This window comes from Thamnophis sirtalis, unplaced genomic scaffold (assembly GCF_051295495.1).
Source record: "Thamnophis sirtalis isolate CommonGarterSnake01/CBP01778 unplaced genomic scaffold, rThaSir2_p1.2 scaffold_12, whole genome shotgun sequence".
NCBI classification, from domain to species: Eukaryota; Metazoa; Chordata; class Lepidosauria; order Squamata; family Natricidae; genus Thamnophis; species Thamnophis sirtalis.
In genome coordinates, this window is record NW_028261392.1 from 21,157,266 (window position 1) to 21,164,042 (window position 6,777).

At 38.2% G+C, this 6,777-nt stretch overlaps 1 long non-coding RNA gene across 1 annotated transcript in view; it reads left to right on the forward strand.

Annotated features, from left to right (window-relative positions):
- LOC148043268 (uncharacterized) overlaps nucleotides 1-5,926 on the forward strand; it is a 126,029-nt gene extending 120,103 nt beyond the window's left edge. Inside the window, exons 3-4 of the long non-coding RNA XR_015698176.1 lie at nucleotides 742-857; nucleotides 5,793-5,926. This is a non-coding gene — a long non-coding RNA (uncharacterized LOC148043268). The remainder of the gene's footprint in view (nucleotides 1-741; nucleotides 858-5,792) is intronic.
- Nucleotides 5,927-6,777: the final 851 nt, after the last annotated feature.

The window sequence follows — 6,777 nt, forward strand, 5'->3', positions numbered from 1 at the left end:
TTTTTTTACGTAGGATTTTTTTTAAAATCAATGGTTAGACATTAGAAACAGAAATTAGAAAGGGTGAGATGTAAAAAGAGGAAATGTTAATGTGGAGAGAACTTGAAGATGATGTTATGTATTATTGTTATTAGACTATTATATAGTTATATTATTATTATTGTGATGAATTTAACAACACATTTGTGAATTATGACTGTTCAAATGATTGTACCCAGTTCACACACTGCTTGATGGAAATGGAAAGTAATATAAATAAAACAAATAAAACATGAAAAAGAATCTTTCTTCTTGCCCTATTTCTTTCTCATTTCTCCCCAAACAGAGTAGAAACAAAGAAAGGGAGAACAAAGTGATTGCAAAGTAATCAGTTGAAGTGATAGTGGGAGTCTGCCTATCTACCACTCATTTCTGATCATTTTATCACTTCTGTTACTGTGAAAACCTAAAGGATATAGGATTGTATTTCATCTTGAGCTCCAAAAAGCTGAGATTTAACCTCCCACACAGCTGACTGGAAAGAGAGTTAGTTTAACCTTATGACTTGTTCTGTCTATGACTAACACAACCGCTCTTTCCTGATGGTCTTGCAATGCAAAGATCTCCTGATTTAATGTATTATGGGGAAAGCACTGTCCTGTGTATTTCTGCCTTCTTCCCTATTCTTAGACAGAACTTTGCTTTTAGTAACATGACTCTAGCTTCAAATGTCTCACTTTTTCAACTTGTGTTTTGCTACAGCACGAAGAGCCAGCAGGGGGAAACAATCCTTCTGGGGGACATCATCATGCACCAATCTGCAGTATTGCTGGAAAACTCTGCCCACAGCCCGGGGTTCGATTCTGACAGAGATCAAGGTTGACTCATCTTTCCATCCTTCTGAAGTCTGTAAAATGAGAATCGAGATTGTTGGGGGCAATATGCAGTTAATGCTTTACATTGTAAACCTATCAGATTTACTGAGAATGCTGTAAATGCTGCACTATGGTGCAGTGTAGTAACCTAAATGCTATTGCTTTTGGTTAAAAAAAAGGTATGCAGTTTGACCTCTATTAACTAACTTCAAAACCAACTGCATAATCATTAAATCCTCAATAGCCTTAATACATTTTTGTAGAATTCTTTTGCAGGTACTGATTTAATTTCTAGACCAATTCCTGCATGTGCTGTTCTGAAACATTATCAGAACATCACTCATAGAGGAAACAGAATGAAAGGGAAGATATTTATGCAGGAGCATGTATTCCCCTGGTCACAATGGAGAAGGTTAATGTGGGATATCTACCCAGCCACAGAAGCATATGGATATGTGGTGTTATGAGCACAGGATGAGGAAAGCATGTGGAAACGAAATCTGTCTGCATCTGTAATGATGAAGAAATGTCTCAATGATGAAACATATATAGACAGGAAATGTCTCTGGGGTGTTAACAACAGATGTGAAAAAGTAGGAAATTGCTGTTTTTTTCCTCCATCAATTGCCCATTATCTCTGTTCTTGACTTTTTAAGGCACCATCTGTCCTTCAAAGCTAAACTCACCTGAATTAATTTTTAGTTCTGTAAAACCAATAAAAAAGAGGTGATTCTAATGATAAGAATCTGTTACCACCAAAGTTTTGGTGCTTCTTTTTGAGCAAACTGAAGAATGAATGTGGAATAGTAAAGACTGTGTTTTTTTAATTGTTTGCATAGAACAGTACTCATAAGTACTCAACAGTATTTAGGACAGTACTCAATTCAGGGGACTTCTGTAACAGCCACCATCTTTTTTCAATGAGAGGCAAGAGAGTGGCATTTAGAACAAGAAAGTGTTGGTCAAATGTGGTTTCTAGACAGATGTGGTGTTTAGCCGGTTTGGATTGGTTTGGGTGAACTGGTAATAGAAATTTTGAGTAGTTCGGAGAACTGGCAAATACCACCTCTGGTTGGCCCCGCCCTCCTGCCCCCATTGTTCCCTGTCCTATATTCCCTTGTTTTTTGGATCAGCTGATTCACACGGCAAAGCTAAAAAAAACCTCAACTCACCAGGGCTGACATCGAGGGCGGTCTTTGAGTGCTCCATGCACAAAGTGCTCTCTCATAGGGCTGGTAGGAAAAGATTTAGAATCCTACCACTGCTTCTAGGACAGTGTTTCTTAACCTTGGTGACTTTAAGTCCTGTGGACTTCAACTCCCAGAATCCCCCAGCCAGCTACACTGGTGGGGGAATCTCGGAGTTGAAGTCCACAGGACTTAAAGTCACCAAGGTTGAGAAACACTGTTCTAGGACATGTTTTTAAACATTTTGGCTAATCTTGCTGGTGGTAAGTGCCACCTATAAAACATTTTATGCAAATTTCCCTTATATGTAGTTGCCATTGCCAATTTATAGTTTCATACCCAGAGCTTTTGCCTATTATCTAATTCTGGGGTATATCCCCCCCAAAAAATTTGCCCAAACTGTCATTGTCTCTTTCACCTGTTCATTTTTCATTTTAAGCTTAATAGAAAATTATACATTTTCTTAATTAATTTTTCATCCACTGCTAACAGTATTGGATCAAATGTTGTTTGCTCTTTATAACAGCCATAAGTCTTAACACCTTTCTCATATCTCACTTGCATTTGCATTTGTGGCCACCATGATAAATCAACACCCTGTTTCTGTAATTCTTGTTTAGTTTTTAGTTTCCCTTCCACGTTTAAGATATCTTTATATGTCAACGTTTTCTCCAGATTTACTAGATTTGGGTGAATTAATGCTTCCACTGTTGAAAGCCATCCTGGTATTTTCATCTACCTTTTTGCTTTCACCTTTTCCCATACTAAAAATAGAGCATTCCTTAAATAATGTCTTTGAAAATATTTATGAATTTTGTTCTTACCATACCATAAAAAAGCATGTCATCCTAATTACCTTCTAAAGACATGTGCGGTAAATGTTGGAAAAGTAATCAAACTCTGGGCACATATCACATGTGGTGGACATGTTCAAAAGCAAAAAAAAAAAAAATGGACAAAAATAAATATGTGGTTAGAAAAAATGTTAAGGCAGCATATTTTGTTAGGCATAATATCAGAGAAATATGATAAAAGGAATGTACTGTATATTTAATATTACATGTTTTGACAGCAGCAAGAATTGTATTTGCACAATATGGAAAAAAACGAGGAACACCCACAGAAGAAATAATTTTTAAAAATATATTAGACTGTGTAGAAATGGGTAGACTAAAACTGAAGATAAAAGAAAAAGAAGACACATAATATTTTCAAACTTGGGACTTGTTTTATCAATGGTTGGATAACAGAGGTAGAACTAGGAGTTTAATGTTGCTCTGTAAGCAAATTGACTCAGAGGGTACACTGTTCACTAAGCATTTATTGTATATAAAAAGAAAATGCATAAATAAACTTTTTTAAAAAATGTGGCTCCTAGGAAAGCGCTAAACCCTGATTATGCTACCTGGATCATTTGATTTACTATTTATTTGAAATGTTTCAATTTAAAAGGATTCTCTGTTTAATTTCACAAGCGAGAGAAGACAAAGTGAGAAATCACACCTTCCCGTTTGTAGTTTGCTAATAAAAGAGTACTGAAGAACATTTTGATTGGGTAAGCAAAAGTAATCGCTCCAGTTACATCATAAGAATTAAAGCATCCACTAATTTGTGGACATTTAGAATTGGAAAGAACATTGTTTCCTGAAATAAAAATAAAACAAACTTTTTCAAGGAAAAAATGTCAGAATGGGTATGCATAAGCTACGTTCACAGTGTTTTCCCAATGCTGGGATTCAATATTTGCTTTGTTCCTGGAGGCTTGAGAACCGTTGGAAACGTAACTATTTCATCCACAATATACAGGCTTATGGCAACTTATTAGCAATATATTTGAAAAAGGCAAATTTAAAATACAAAAATATCCATGTTAACCAGTGCAACAGTACTACAAAACCCATATTGCAAGTGTTTCAAAGTCCATCCTACGTGGCCCTCAAAAGGTAAATGGAAGATTTTTTTTTCTTTCCATCTTCTAGTCTGTGTGTTGGCTACTGAGAGTAAGAAAAGAAAATTGTAACTGGGCCTGAATATGGGACTGAGAAATTTGACCAAAGGAGAACTGGGATGTGTAGGGAAAACTGGCAGGGAAAGCACAAGTAGATAACTGTTTCTTGTCCTTGGGGAGTTTTACCTTTTCTGCCTCTCATTCTGTTTATATTTGGTTTTTTTTTTATTAATGTGGCATCCGCCCTCTCAATTCCTGGCAAATAGATGGGGAAGAAATGGAAATAATGACATGTTCTATTTTCCTGGGCTCCAAGATCACTGCAGATGGGGACTACAGCTAAGAAATTAAAAGACGCTTGCTCCTGGGGAGGAAAGCTATGGCAAATCTAGACAGCATATTAAAAAGCAGAGACATCAGCCTGCCAAGAAAAGTGTGTATAGCCAAGGCTATGGTTTTCCCAGTTGCAATGTACGGCTGTGAAAGTTGGACCATAAGAAAGGCTGAGAATCAAAGAATTGAGGCCTTTGAACTATGGTGCTGGAGAAGACTCCTGCGAGTCCCTTGGACTGCAAGGTGATCAAACCACAGCTTAGACTCCTCTAAAGGGAGAAATTCAGAATTCAAAGTTGAACATGTACTTATATCCTTGTTTGGGAGAAACCCAGGATAAGATACTGGTCCTAAATAAATAGTAACAAATAGAGCTCAATTAAATAACCTCTTAAGTATCCTCTGGTCTGGCTAAGAGGCTTTAGTCTCTCCACTCTCTCTCTATATTATAGTACCTACATTTTAGAGAATAGATTCTTCACCTCTTGGAGAAGCAATCACAAAGCTTTTCTTTCATTCTGCACTTGATGCTTCAGATTAAATCTAACATAATTCCCAAGCCAAGAAATTAAAAGACGCTTGCTCCTGGGGAGGAAAACTATGCCAAATCTAGACTGCATACTAAAAAGCAGAGACATCAACCTGCCAACAAAAGTGTGTATAGCCAAAGCTATGGTTTTCCCAGTTGCAATGTATGGCTGTGACCATAAGGACCATAAGGAAGACTGAGCACCAAAGAATTAAGGCCTTTGAACTATGGTGCTGGAGAAGATTCCTGCAAGGTAATCAAACTAGTCAGTCCTAGAGGAGATCAACCCTGATTGCTCTTCAGAAGGCCAGATCCTGAAGATGAAACTCAAATACTTTGGCCACCTAATGTGAAAGAAGGGCTCACTGAAGAAGAGCCTAATGCTGGGAAAGATTGAGGGCAAAAGAAGAACGGGACGACAGAGAATGAGGTGGCTAGATGGAGTCACTGAAGCAGTAGGTGTGAGCTTAAATGGACTCCAGAGGATGGTAGAGGATAGGAAGGCCTGGAGGAATGTTGTCCATGGGGTCACGATGGGTTGGACATGACTTCGCAACTAATAACAACAGCACATAGAGATCTAGAAAACTTACATTTGGCTCAGCTGTCTTTTTCCTTGAGCTTGTTGCATTTATTATAATAAAACTCCTTCATCTATTATTAATCCAGTTCAGCATTAGTACTGCACACTCCAAAGCCATTTGATCTTGGTTGTTTTTATAAGCCTCAGAGTAGGAGAGTGCAGAGACTGCCTTGAAAGTAGGCCGCAGCTATTACAAAAGTATCAACTTAGCCCTGAAAGACAGGAAAGGGCAAGGAAGAAACTCAAGACTGGCCCACCTTGAATCACTTGCGTATAAGAGGAAAGAAAAGAGAAACTCTGTCAGGCTTTCAAGATTCTGTTAATATATCTACATTCGTAGTTTTAATATTTCTTGCAGTGTCTGCTTCCTGACCTGGCTTCCCTTGAAGAGCTGACATTTTGATTAAAAGGGCTGGACGATGACCAGAAGATCTGATGAATGGAGAGCTCAGCCACCCTCACGCAGTCCTTCTCTAATGGGCCTTCCAGACCATTCCCTATGGCTAAACGTGAGTGAAATAAAAACCCTCCCCTCTTCAGGGACCCTTCAGTGGAACCTGGCACCATCCACATTCTCCTTTCCTAGCAGAGAAATTGCTACACAGTGGAGTGGAGATCTTGGCTCCTTCCATACAGTGACTAATGTATCAACCCACACCCTTGCTGCTGGGGTAATGCCAAGAGCAGTCACATCAGCACCCCTCCCTCCTTCTGGAGGGCAACCAGACCCCCCTCCAAATAAGGGAGGTCAATCCAGCTGGCAGAAAGGGGCCTGGAACACATTCACTTCCCCACAGCTACAAAGGGGTGACTCCAAACCCATGAATCAAGCAACCCAAGGGTGGGTATTCATCCCGGGTCATGGATGGGCTCAATGCCAATGGACGCCTGCCATTGGACCTGTTTATTTAAAAATATAGTTGTGTAGAAGGAAATTTTCCTGTTCTACCCTACCAAAGCTATATAATTTCAAAGAAAGATTATAAATTAATAGTGTTCTGAATACAATGGAATATTTTTCAACTAGTTTAAAAAAACTGTTATGTGAATTTGTGACTCGTTTAATTCCCTGTAAATGCATTCCTCCTAAAATGTGATAGTACTCATCTTTTAAAATACACTTATCTGTATCTCTATCTTTAATACACATATCTGTATGTTTCAGAAAATTGTAGAAAAATGAAGGGTTTGATCTAAAAGGACTGTGTAAATGGCAGAACAATCTCCTCTTTTCAGCCACCTATAGACAATTACAAATAGCTGTATCTGAGTGCCAATTAGTGTAAAAAGCTACGACTTATTATACTTGAAGTTGTTACTCTGAGGCTCATAAAAACAAATAA